The following is a 12928-nucleotide window of genomic DNA, read 5'->3' as shown; positions in this document are numbered from 1 at the left end:
ACTGGCCAAAGCAACAGCATCACACAAACTCTAGATACAAGATTCAGCAAGTCAGAAGCATAAAAATGATTTAAGAGCAAGATGGCCCTTTCCAGGAAAAATAAATCCCTAGTGTAGTTATTCCACTTCCCTTTATTTCTGTTAACTTTGCAGGCCAGTATTACAGTGTTATGTGCACTCTACTTGTGTCATTCTAGGGCTAGTAGTGTGGAAGATTCATTGTTTAATACGACCATTGCAATGATATGCTACATTTAAGGACACACACATTAACCTTTTTATTTTATTTTTTAAATAGACTACCTTCTCAAACCAGTCCTGTTGCAATGTCTCACATTGTTCTACTTCCTCTGCTCCATCCCACAACATGGGAACACAATCTATTCTCCCTCTTTCACACTAGGCATTTTTATGCAATTCATACTTAAATCTTAACATTATAGGTAAAGCTGTAACAATAGCCCAAGGTGCTCCTGTTCTTCGAACTACTAGGGTATATAAAATAAAGGCAATTTCAGAGGGGCTAAAACACAGGGGGGTGCAGGCCTTCCACAGCCTGATGAGAAACAAACCCATCTCCTATTAGTCAACAAGCCCACCAGGCTACAAAGTCAGTCTCCTTGTCTGCCATGAGATTTGCTAACTGAAAGAGGGTAGAGCCAAAAACTTCAACCACTTGGAGATAAGCTGTTGGCTAATTTTGTGGAAGCCGAGGCTTAATCTAAATCATCAGATCTCACTTCGGGAGTCAAAAATGCACAGTCATGTAGGAATACTGCTGAATTTTGTTATTTTCTTTTTGAGGGGGAGGGGAGCCTTTCTCTGAATGCAGTATTGGCCATTTAAAGCAGGAGACCTAACAAATGAGAAAAATGAGAGGAAGGGCATGCCAAATCTATTGTTCTTATGCAGAAAGAAGTGTCAGTACAATAATCCTATTGGTGAAGAGGGACCAACAACTCATTTTGTAAATTAAGTGATGCGTTCACTGGCACCTCCGCACGGACCTTCATTCAACACACTAACAGCGTAGAAATTGACCATTTTTTTCTATTGAGAGACAGAATAGGAGACACAATAACTTGTGACACCTAAAAAGCATACAAGGGAGAAAATGTTGGGATATTAGTACAAGATGGAAATGAGCTAAAAATCTCTACGATCACTGCAGAAAGTTCTTTCTGTTGGCTGGGGCAAAGGAAAAAGCAGCTAACGATTGTTTAAAGGAGACTGCCTGGCTTTTATAGCTGCCCTCCACCTCCAATGTTTAAGGACAACCATGTAGCACTTGGCCATAGCTGCAACACAGAGACATTCAGCCAGTCAGGTGCTTTCTTTATTAGTTACCCAGTGGATGAAGTGGACCGAGACTGAGGAATAAGCCAGAAACTTTGTAGCGTGTGGCTGAAGACACTAACAAAGCCACTGAGCAGGAGAAGAAAGGATGAGCACACATACCGTGGGAGACGGCTGGCATAAACTACTCTTAGTCCGTGCTCTGGAGAAGAGGGATAGATTTCAAAGCCAAAAGGTACCATTAGTTCATGTGGCTTCATAGTGGACCATTTCTGTCTGAGCTCTACTGCATCTTTCAGAAAAATGATACCCAGTGCTGACAAATTTTAAAGACTTCAGGTATGGACAATCTCTGTGCAAACTGTTCTAATGGTAGATTACCCTTACTGTTAATTGTTGCATATTATTTCTAGAATTAATTTGTCCTGGTGGAGGAGGGCAGCAGGGGTGGGAGCCTGACCATGCAGCCCTCCACCACCCTGCGCACAGATCTGGGGGGCCTGGGTCCCCACTTCTCCCCTGGAAGTGTGTACAGTGGCAGCGAACTGGCCCCATCCCCCAGATGAGCCAGCTGGGGCCCCATCCCACTCCCTGCCAGGGCCCTGTGACCCTGGGCCCCATGCACTGCCAAGCTGGGCAGCAGCCCCAGCCCGCCCCGACTCCCTCCCTCCCTGTGGGGGCCTCAATCCCTCCATGTACGTGCACACATAGTGCCCCCTGCCTGACCACCCTCCTCCTGCTTCTCCCAGCCCCTTGTAGGGTGGAACCCTCCCAGCCTGCAGAGAGCTCTTTGCAGAACTGTGAAATCGCAGGTTTCTCCATTAAAATGAGACATCCATGGTTTTATCTGGTAAAGGGGGAAAAACCCTGATTTTCTCCATTTTTCCCACAGGAAGCAGAAAACACAGATCCCTGCTCACAAGTAGTGTAGAAAGGCCAACAGGTAAAAGGATAGCAAAATGGTGGGTCTGCAAAGAATGCTACCAGGTAGCTTACATAAGCAGCTGATGGTATGTTTCATGGTCAGGTATTTTATCCATCAAACTAGTGAGTTTGCAAAGCTCAGAGCAGGGGCACAAAAACCAGCATACAAATAAAGCATGTGAAGCACAAAACCACTGATGAAGTAATAAGACTGAGATGGAAGGCAACATATAACCTCTGAGGAGGAGGAAGAACAAGCTAGACAGAAAAAACAAAGCAGTTCTGCTGGAGGCCTGTATAGTTAACAGCATCATCAGAGCAGGACAGCAAGCACAAGAGAATTGTGAACATGAACATCAGTTGATAAAGGGTAGGATAAGCATCACATAGGTAGACCTTTATTTAGAGTAGTTATTAATTGGTTGTGATTGTATGTTAGTGAGAAGCATCACAAAGATGACACTACAGAAGGGTTTTTAATGGGTTTGTGTCCTCTTAAAAATAGCATAGTAAAGAATTTCAAGTTAAGTTAAAAAGTCTGACCTTGACTACTTTTGTTGGAGGATCTCTTGAAAATCTCAGATATTTATTTCATTGTAAAAAGCCTGAAGTACTGAGTCTTTGACAGGTACTTGCTTCATTTCAAGTATCCATTAAATGATTAACCCACACCAATTTTTTTTTTAAGACCGCTTAAGACACTCTTGCCATCCCAGCCTTTGGTTTCTTAAAACTTTATAGTTCATTTGTTCTCCAGTCAGTCTTTCACAGTAGGCAAAAAAATCTAAGTTTCTACTGTAAAAAACAAACCAAAAAAATCACCCCAAAAAGTTCAACAAACTTGCCAGGACTTCATACTAAAGAGAGCAAGGCCACTCCCAATTACATGTCTCAGACAGAATATTACCAGTTTATATGTTACACAATCCAATAATTTATCAAAACTATTCTTCATCAGGAGAATCTTGACTGGCTGACTGCACTGTTAAGTGCCTAATATTCAAGACATCCCTTAGCTAGAAACAGTAGCGTAACTAAAAAGGAGTGAATGGGGCACCAGCTCTGCATGCCAACTTGGGGTGGGTGGGGGGAGATGCAAAAATGGCAGTCCCCACTGTGCTGCTGGCCTAGTCACTGCCACTGCCAGTGGAAGCCCATCTGCAGCAGCTGCCAGGGCACAGAACTGCCCAGTTACTTTTCTGGTTAGAAATGTCTCATACTTTCAGTGAAAACCATAATTACGCATTAAAAATAATGTAGACATCTCGCTCTCATATTCCAGGTCTACTAACAAGAAACTCCTTGGAGGTTATCAATTTCCAACCAATGCTCTACAATTTGACTACTGAATAAACCTGCACTTGTTAAGTAACTGTTTTCTGTGATGAATTATTTTGTCCAGCAGAAAAAGAAACAAACAAAGAAACAAAATCCCAACACCAAATCCTGCCCCCCCACCCAATCATATATTTCAAGAACATCAGGATGGCAAAAATCAAGCATTCAAAATTCTTATCCTAACTTTCCTGTGAAACTTTGCAACAGACTCTGTGTACAAATTCATTATGATAAAGCCTTTAGTTACGTGATTGCATACTTCCTCTTCCCGAGAACCAATGGATTGCATGGGTGCTTCAATTCTGACATTTCCTAACTTGTTGAGCTCAGGACTTTGAAGTTTGGTAAATGTAACACCACCACCCCTCCCCCCCCCCCCAAAAAAAAAAAGACAAGGAGAAAACTGAATCAAAGATAATTCAATACTGTTCTGACTCTCTGGCTGGGCTTGTTTGTAGGTCCAAACAGAACACTTCAGCAGTAGCAGTCTCATCCTCCATGAAACAGAGCCACCAAATCTGACAACACTTGGCAAGTGGGTTTCCACAGATTTTTTGCTGATGGAGAAATGCAAAGGCTGTTGCTAGGTTCAGTTCTAGGGGCTGAACAGGAACTCATTCTAGGGGGGTTTAAGACCCTTTTGTCCTTCCCCCACCCCTGAACTTGCCATCCCTACAAATCGCTCCTTCTCCCCCACCTCAAGTCTATCTATTGGCAGATCTCTTCAATTGGAAGTGATTTCACTTGACTACGCTCTATCAATTACACTTTGTCCAAAGCCTATAATCTTCATTGTCCTAGTGTAATAGTCATCTAGATGCTTTGTTAACTATGGTTTTTAATGTAGCTGGGTTTTGGTCCGTTAACTGCTCTGTATATCAGAACCAATGCCATAAGCTAATCTAGAAAATGAACTACATCCTTTCATACTGCTTCAGAATCGCTTTCCAGTTTGGAGGTGTTTGTTAAAGTGAGGCTAGATAAATGCATTATATACTGCAGCAAAATTCAGGTACCTTGAATGCTAGGATGGGACACCAATCACTCTGTGCTTACATGAAGATATCACAGGGTGCACAGGCATGCTATTCAAATCTCAACATGTCACATTCTTAATGAGTTTCAGCCCTTCTTGCCCAGAAGACAACTATATATTCATTTACATTATCAAGGAAGTCTGCAGATTCAAAAAACTGAACAAGATTTTTTTTAGAGTCTATTTACAGATATATTTTATTGAAGTTATCTGCAGTTGTCTTTATCAAAGCCTCATCTTTTAGGCTTCAATAGTCAAGTCAGTAATGACCATATGAATACCCTGATGTTCAAAGAATTTAAAAGGTTGCAACTGTTAAGCTCGCATTTAACTTAATGTTGGAACTTGTTTGGGCACACGAAATAACTGTGACTGTCTTTAGATATTAAGGTGAATATTTTCACTTTCAAAAGACTGATTCCTTCAGTTTTGAATGGTGGGGAAAGGCTTTTTTTAAGCATGCACATATTAGAAGTTGGTACAAAAGACAAGGTATATCAGGCCATAAGATGACTATTTTGATTTAACCTCCTTGGGTGTATCCAGATGAGTGTAGATGTGTGGTATATGGTACCACAGACCCATCAGCAGTGCTGCATACAGCACACACCACACATGCAGGCATTCCCTGTGATCCTACTTTGAAGGGGAGGAGGTGCAGTTTGACCTTAGGGTCAAAAAGCCCCACATCTAAAAAACCTGGGGCAACGCACATAGCGGCAGCATGTACTGTCCAAAACTGGTGCCTGCTTGAGAAGCACTGCGATTGCAGCTCCCGGAGGCCCACAAGACCCCAGGTAAAGCTGTTGGGGTTAGCACCACTGCCGGTCCCAGCCTCCCCTACACCGCACAGGGCAATGTGCCACGCACCTGGGGTGCATATGGCATGGGTGTTCCCCGCGGCCAAGTAGCAGTGCACATGGTGTGCCACAGCTATTAGTCTCCGGGGGAATACACATTCCTGCTTGTGGGAACATACCCCTTGTGTTTTCCAAGTATGTGGCACCATTACCCTCAAAAAGCCAAGAAAAATGCCAATGCCAGAACTGTACCAAACTGCATTAATCTGCAAAAGACCTCAGAGACATCAATTTTATTTAATTCACAGTACTCAAGCAAAAGTATGTTTTCCATTTTTTTAGTAAAGCAATTATACAATTTATGCCTCAGTGTAAGTAATTTGAGATACAGGTTTTTCTCTGAATAACAAACTGGCTATGGAAAAGAAGGCTGGCTGTTTTAGAATATGCAAGAATTATGGAAGATGGGACTATCCCCTTGTTCTGCCTTTTGTCCTTGCCTACCAAGCACAAATTTCTGTGGTTCAGACCCATTTGTGCTGGCCAGGTTTACGCTTTTGAAGGACCTGAAATCAACACATGTTCACTATATTTGATTTTGGAACTAAAAGGCAGTCACAATAACTGGTTGGTAGCATAGAAATCCTTTTTCCCCCCCCCCCCAATTCCAGTCTTGGAAAACCAAAAAAAAATCTACCCCAACAAGCTGAAACACGAATGCTAAACAGTGAAAGCAGTAGTGCTCTGGAGGGAACACACATATGGAGCAAACTAACCACTAAAGCTGCTCCTTGCTTAGGCTTTGTCTCTATGAAGCTGTCTTGCCTCATTGGTATTAAACATTTATATTAGAATAACTCCTGGAGAACAATGAAATCAAGGCTCTATTGAAGTAGACACTGCAAAATCCATAACAAGGAGATTGCAACCCCTCTCCCCAACCCCTCCACCCTCTTCCGTATTTACCTGAATACAAGATGAGGTTCCCCCTCATCCTCCCAACTGGCACAGGGGAAAAAAAGACCCTCATGCTATAATCTCAAACAAAGAAACCTCATTTAATATATCACATATCATTAAACAGCTACCAAAAGCAGCATGCGCTCAGCAATGGAAACCAACTATAAACTTGATTAGATGCAGCCAACATCAAACATGACTATAAAGTAGGGCTGTGTGAAGCTTCAGTAACCGATTTGATTCGGAGGAGATTCGGGCTGATTTGGCGACCGAATCTCTGAATCCAAATTGAATCAGCAGACCCATTAAAAGATCTGAATCAAATCGGAAGCCTCTGAATTGATTTGGAGGGAGATTCAGAAGGCTTGCAACAGGTTCTGACGGGGTTCCAGGTTCCGACAGGGGTTTTGACTTTACGACTCTGAACACAGCTGGTAAATCTGTTGCGGTGGGCAGGGAAGGGGCATGGGGGGGGAAGGCAATTATTGCAATAATAGATTGGTGTAGCCTGTTTGAATAAGATATATAGTACAGTAAAAGGTGTGTTAACTGGCATTTCACTAACCAGAAAACTCTACTATCTGGCATGTGCATCAAGTATTTCTTGAGCAAGGTGGGGGGTGGCGTGAGGGCAGCAGCTCCCCTCTGCAGGCCGCACAGGTGATGCCCACCCAGCCAGATGTGGGGGATGGGAGAAGTTTGCATGTGGCAGCAGCTGCCATTGCCATCCACCACCTCATGCTGTATGCAAGCCCATATAACTGGAATTTTTAGATAACTGGCTTTTTTTTTTTTTTCCTGGTTTTTTTGCACCGGTCCTGGAAGCACAGCAATACCAGGTCAATGCATGCATGGAGTGGATGGAGCAAGCTCCGGTTCCACCACCCAACACCAAAAAGAATCTGCTCAATACAGACCTCCAATGGACGACATATCAGAGACAATCACCTGCCCTGGGGAGCCCGCCTACGCTACACTTGATCTTAGCCAAAAGGCCGAGAAGCAGCCTTTAGAAGCCGTTTTTAGATAACTGGCACCCTTCTTACCTTACTCATGGCAAATAACAGAAATTTACTGTAAAGGCTATCAAGTGCAGTTCCCCTCAGTCCCAATTCTTTTTCAAGTCATAGTGAGTCACTACAATATCTACATTTCAGCTTCCTCTTCACTCCCACAGCTTAGCTCTGCCTTTCTTTCCCATTTCCGGCGATTCCTGTTTCTTTACCAGCCTTAAATGTCTGGCAAACATCACCAAACAGGTCCCAAAACAGTTCACGCAGAATCCCTCTGTTGCCCCCCTCTCTCAGCTTGTTACATATGATTAGTGTGGCCCTGCCTTCCATCAGGTGAAACTGGACCAGGCTGCTATGGCCCTTGGATCTTCCAAGGACTAGTGACAAGAACATGTGGTTCATGAGTGCCGGGCTAATTAGCATTTGGATACTTTATGGAGGGTATCTGGAGTACACACATACAGAGGCAGTACTAAGCTGTGGGGTCACCATCGCTTGAAGTCCAGTTGACTCTGGTGGTACCCAGCCTAATGAACTGTATGGTAAATCACAAGCCTTATTCTTGGGACTAATATCATGCATAGTCTGTATTATGTATAAATAGGTACCAAAGTGCTACTTTAAAGTGTGCTTATAAGGGGTGTGTGAAACAGGCCATATTTGATTTGGATTCGGCCCGAATCAGGGACAGTGATTTAATTCGTTGATTCAGATCACTGTCCCCAATTCGATTTGGCCGAATCTGAATCTGAAGATTCAGTGCTGATTTGGATAATCAGTGATTTGGCCATAGACACAGCTTTACATGTTTTTTCTATATACCTCGAGGTACCAGGCACCGCTCGTGTATGCCGCAATACTGCAGTGGATGGAGCATCTCACAGGAGCATGGGCTCCCTCCCCACCCCCAGCTTGGCGATCGGTTGCAGGGGGACCCCGGGTGCACCCCCAGACCCAGAAGGCACCAATTGCCAAGCCGGGAGGGCCCCCCAGTGCACTCCTCGGCGGACCAGGAAGTGGACTGGAAGTGCTTCTGGTCCACTTCTGGGTCTGCTGCTGAGTGCACTGGGGACCCCCCACACTCCTGTGGGATGCTCCATTTGCCCTAGCATATCAGCATTCACAAGACGCCTGGTACCTTGAGGTATGTAGAAAAAGCATTTAAAGCTTTGTCTATGTCCAGATGTGGAGATTCAGCCACTGAATCGGTCCAAATCTCTGCCGAATTGAATCAGGGATCGAAGCTTCGCACAGCCCTAGTGTTTGTGGAATTCTTGTGCCAAAATTTGTTACCATTTCAAAAATAGATAACACGCATCAATCCTGGATGAATGAAGTGCATCAGTACTACATGCAAATTACTGCAACCATGTTTAATTTCAAGGTCATTGTTTTCAAATTTGCTTCTTCTCACTTCTCAGGGAGACCAAGGTCTGACAGTGAGGAGAGGGAAAAGAAGGCTAACAGGGGAAAAATTTGCAGAGAAGCAGAGGGCAAAAAGGGTACTTGACCCCCCAAATTTGTATTTCCCTGCTGTAGCAGTGGAAGGGGGACAAATTCAAGACAAACCTCCAATAATGAGATACTATACCTGGAAAATTGTAACAGATTTACAGATTTTCCAAATATAAAATCTAATTATTGGGGGCATCTTCTAGTTGAGTAAATACAGTTTTATAATTGTCATGGAAAAGCCCATCTCCCTTTTGCTGAGTATAAATAGGGGCTTATAGCCACTATGGTTTTTAGCTACATTATGTACACCTCCTTAAGTTCTGCCAGAATCAGGTCCAGTTTGTAGTAAAGTACACAAAGTTGTGATTGTGTTCAGCAGTGTCAAGAGTCTCAAGGTCATGCAGTGCTCAGTGCAATTAACATAGTAGTCATTCAACATATGGAGGGGTGGAAAGGAAGTGACAGAGGGTCAGTTTCTTGAAATTCAAGACTCCTAGGCTGTAGTAACCCAACATACACATTCACACATTTTTTAAATAACTTCACTGAGTCCAGCTAAACCGTATTAACAGATTTATCCAATAACATGCAAATATGGGTTTAAAAAAAAGCCTTAAATCAAAGCTCTCCGTGATTTAGACTTCTCTGTTAATGGTATCTGCTAATGACCAAAGATTTAATGCATGTCTTAGCATACATCAATGCAAACAATATAATAATCTATTGGAGATAAAAAAGTCAGTTAAATAGACATCCGTCATTGGATGTGTGCATGAAGGTTCAATAGCTTAAAATAAAATATTCATTTTAAAACTAAAAAAAATCCTCTAAAAAGGTACAATGATTAGGGGAAAAGAAGCAGTCTGATACAGCTTCTTAAGGACCGGTGATACAAGCTGCAACACATAATTGCAGAAGTGTTTTTTACCTCCAGATATTTAGCCTTCTACAAACAGATCTCCAGAATTTAATATGAAATAAAACAAGAGGGCCCTATGAATCATCTTTTTTAGATGTAATTTTAACTTTCTTACACAATGTTACAGCAAGGATTAGCCTTTTTCTAAAAACTATTTTATAAGAATATTCCAAAAAACCCAACCCTATTGAAAATGATATTATCTTAATTCCATTAAAAAGTCCCACTGGCCCACAATTCAGTTGTGACAAGATCATTAGGCAGATACTATTTTGTGTGCAAGATAAGCCAGAATAAATGGAAGGAACCTAAACTTTATTCAGGCTAAATGGTTTTCAAAACTTGCAGCTGAAAGATTTTTCTTTGTTATATATATTACACCTGCATTGACAGGTCACCTGCCAAATTAGAATGCTTTGAACTAGCAAGATCAGTTGTTGCCAATATGACAAAATTAATTGAACCTCAAGCTGAATCAAAGTATCCTGAAACTTCAGTACTTTTACCCAGCATGAACATACTATTTTATACAAAAAAAAATAAAAAAGAGGTGGGGGGACAACTTCCCACAACATACACAAGACTAAGATACAGATGGAGAGTAGTAAGTCATGTCAATAGGACCAACATGGTCAGAATGCATTCTTAGGTGCTTCGCTGGCATCAGGGCTACAGTGCTCAGGATCCTGCATGAAGCAGTACTTAAAGTTGTTTTAGAGAGGAGTTTATTTGCTTTCCAGTTTAAATGAAAAGACATGACAACAAATCCAATTACTCCTCTGGAGTACCCAACACTCAAGAAGCACATCCATGAATTCATCTGTTCGAAGAAGAAAGAGAAAGAAGAGAAATGGGGTTGTTTGAGAAAGTGTCAGACATTTCATGGCTCATGCAAGCTGTTTTCTGGGACAGAGCAAGCAAACAGATTTGCATTCAGATTTGCATATCCACTAACTGAGTAGTAGTTTTGTGGCAAATATTCTAGAACGGTTGACTGAAGGGTCATTGAGACTTGTCCCTCAACAAGCAATAGGTCCAAGTCTGGGTAAGCATGAATGCTAACTCATCAGCTAGACAAGGTTCTTTGAGTAGATGTGGTATCTTTTATTAGACCAACTAAACAGTTGGAAAAAACATTTTTTGCAAGCTTTCAGGCACAAACACCCTTGTCAAGTACAGGGAGACTCTGCTGGTGTTATGGATTCTCCAAGATAGAAAAGAAGCTAATTTACAATGTGCAGGTCTATGAAAATGCAAATGAGTTGAAGTCTGGAAGACAATGGATAGACATGGGGGTGGGGAACAAAGGGAGGGAGATGGGTGAAGGAAAGCAAGTGGTCAGCTGGAGGCAGGTTTCCTGGGGTATCAGATGTTAGGCAGGTTGTAATGTGTGTCATAAACCTAATGTCTATATTAAGTCCATGATTTTTTGTATCCAGTAGATTTATGAAGTGAAGTTCATAGGCTCATCAGCTAAGCATCTGAGGTTTACCCATCACTCTTAAGGATACATCCACATGATTTATCAAGTTAATTAAGTGTTACACAGCTTCAGTACCCTACACATTTACTTAATGGTGCATTGGAAAAAACAATCTTTTAATCTCACAGCATACCAAAAAACCTACCAGCTTTGCTGACATTTGCATGTTGTTCTCTCCCGCCCCCCGTGGATTAACTTACTCTATGGTTCAACTTCATTTATTATACACCACTTCCCTTCCTTCCAAGCCATGTGAATATTCATGGTGTTGACCCTGATGTTCACCCAAGTTGTTTCTTTAGTTCCCACTACTTCATTTTTACAGAACAACTCAAGAGCACCTGGTACCTGCAACAGTCTGGACACTCTTCTTTCTAGCTTTAGGTTGTTTATGCCAATTAACAAGGATTCACATCCACAAGTCTTTCTTTGATATCCCTTCTAACTAGACTGGGGTATGGCTTAGTCAAGAACTCAGCAAGGACCAGACTATTTAAACATTCACAATCTCTGGGTTTATGGTCCTTTAAAACTGTTTCCAAACTAGGCGAAAGTGATACAAATTATTTCTGGCTGACATCTATTAACTAAGGATCATTTTATAAGCATCAACAGGGGCATAGAAACTACTATTCCTTACTGCTGGTTGCTGCATACTTCTAACTCGAATGCTATTTGACAAGTGTGTCATACTTGTGTGCCAGAATCATGATCTGCCACATCAAGTAGCTAGAGGAAGAGACATAAACAAACTTCAAGCAAGCCAAGACTGCAGTACTGTTCTTTTTTCCTTTTTTGCTCCAGTCAATTTTTGCTGTTACTACTAAGCTCCTTCATCTAGTTGGCCAGAGGGCTTTGAAAAAAATGTTGGTATGCACAACACACGTGATGGCTTTTAAATTCTGTGTAGTATCTTCCTTCCTTCCTGCTGCTAGGCTTAATTTCTTATTCAAGTGCTGCCTTTTTAAAATTTACGAGAGAAAAGAAGACTTTTGGAAAGAATTAAACGCTGGACAGAAGACTCCTACACTCTCTTAAAATTCTAACTTTTACTTTACAAAACAGGGACACTCTGGTGTATAAGTAATGCAAGGTCTTTTCTTGGTGTTTAGATTTTACCTATTGGGTAATCATCTATTATATACAGAACGCTGCTAGCAGCTATACATTATCCTTCAAATATAACTCATCCTTCTAAATTCATTAAACATTAGAAATATGAATTATTCCTTTTAAAAGAGATACAGTTGAAGCTTACCATTGTCCAAACATTATAAATAGTTTTTCAATTTGTCATGCAATTAACACCCTACCCTAAATGTGTGGGGAAAGGAGGCATGGACAGTTTTTATCATAACTGCTTTCCACCTCGGTAATTTTTATGCAACAAAGGCCATGTTTTGCCTCTGGGGAGAAAGAGAGCAGCACTATATTACATGGAACATTGCAAAACAATCAGACAAAAAATTAGCATGTGCCAAAACAGCTTTTTATACCATTACATTCTTTGACTTTTCTCTCATTTTTGCTAAGAGCAGAGAGGTCACAACGTATTAAAATCATCTCCAGTAAGACACACTTTTTTCTCCCCTTTTTTTTTTAAAGCAAAAGATTCACATGTTGTTTTTCCCCATTAAAAATCCTGATTTCTCACACTTACCCTACACATTAAAGTGGTGCCATTACTACAAGGGTTTAAGAGTT

The 12928-nt window shown here is 41.6% G+C and overlaps 1 protein-coding gene and 1 pseudogene across 5 annotated transcripts in view; both read right to left on the bottom strand.

Annotated features, from left to right (window-relative positions):
* Positions 1-12928, bottom strand: part of LEF1 (lymphoid enhancer binding factor 1) — a 102658-nt gene that overhangs the window by 45957 nt on the left and 43773 nt on the right. The window lies entirely within an intron of this gene.
* Positions 7157-7361, bottom strand: LOC149870715 (U2 spliceosomal RNA; annotated as a pseudogene).

The sequence above is a fragment of the Crocodylus siamensis genome, chromosome 2, assembly GCF_052110815.1.
Source record: "Crocodylus siamensis isolate JL-2025a chromosome 2, ASM5211081v1, whole genome shotgun sequence".
Taxonomy (NCBI): domain Eukaryota; kingdom Metazoa; phylum Chordata; order Crocodylia; family Crocodylidae; genus Crocodylus; species Crocodylus siamensis.
This window is presented reverse-complemented; position numbering and strand designations above follow the sequence as displayed.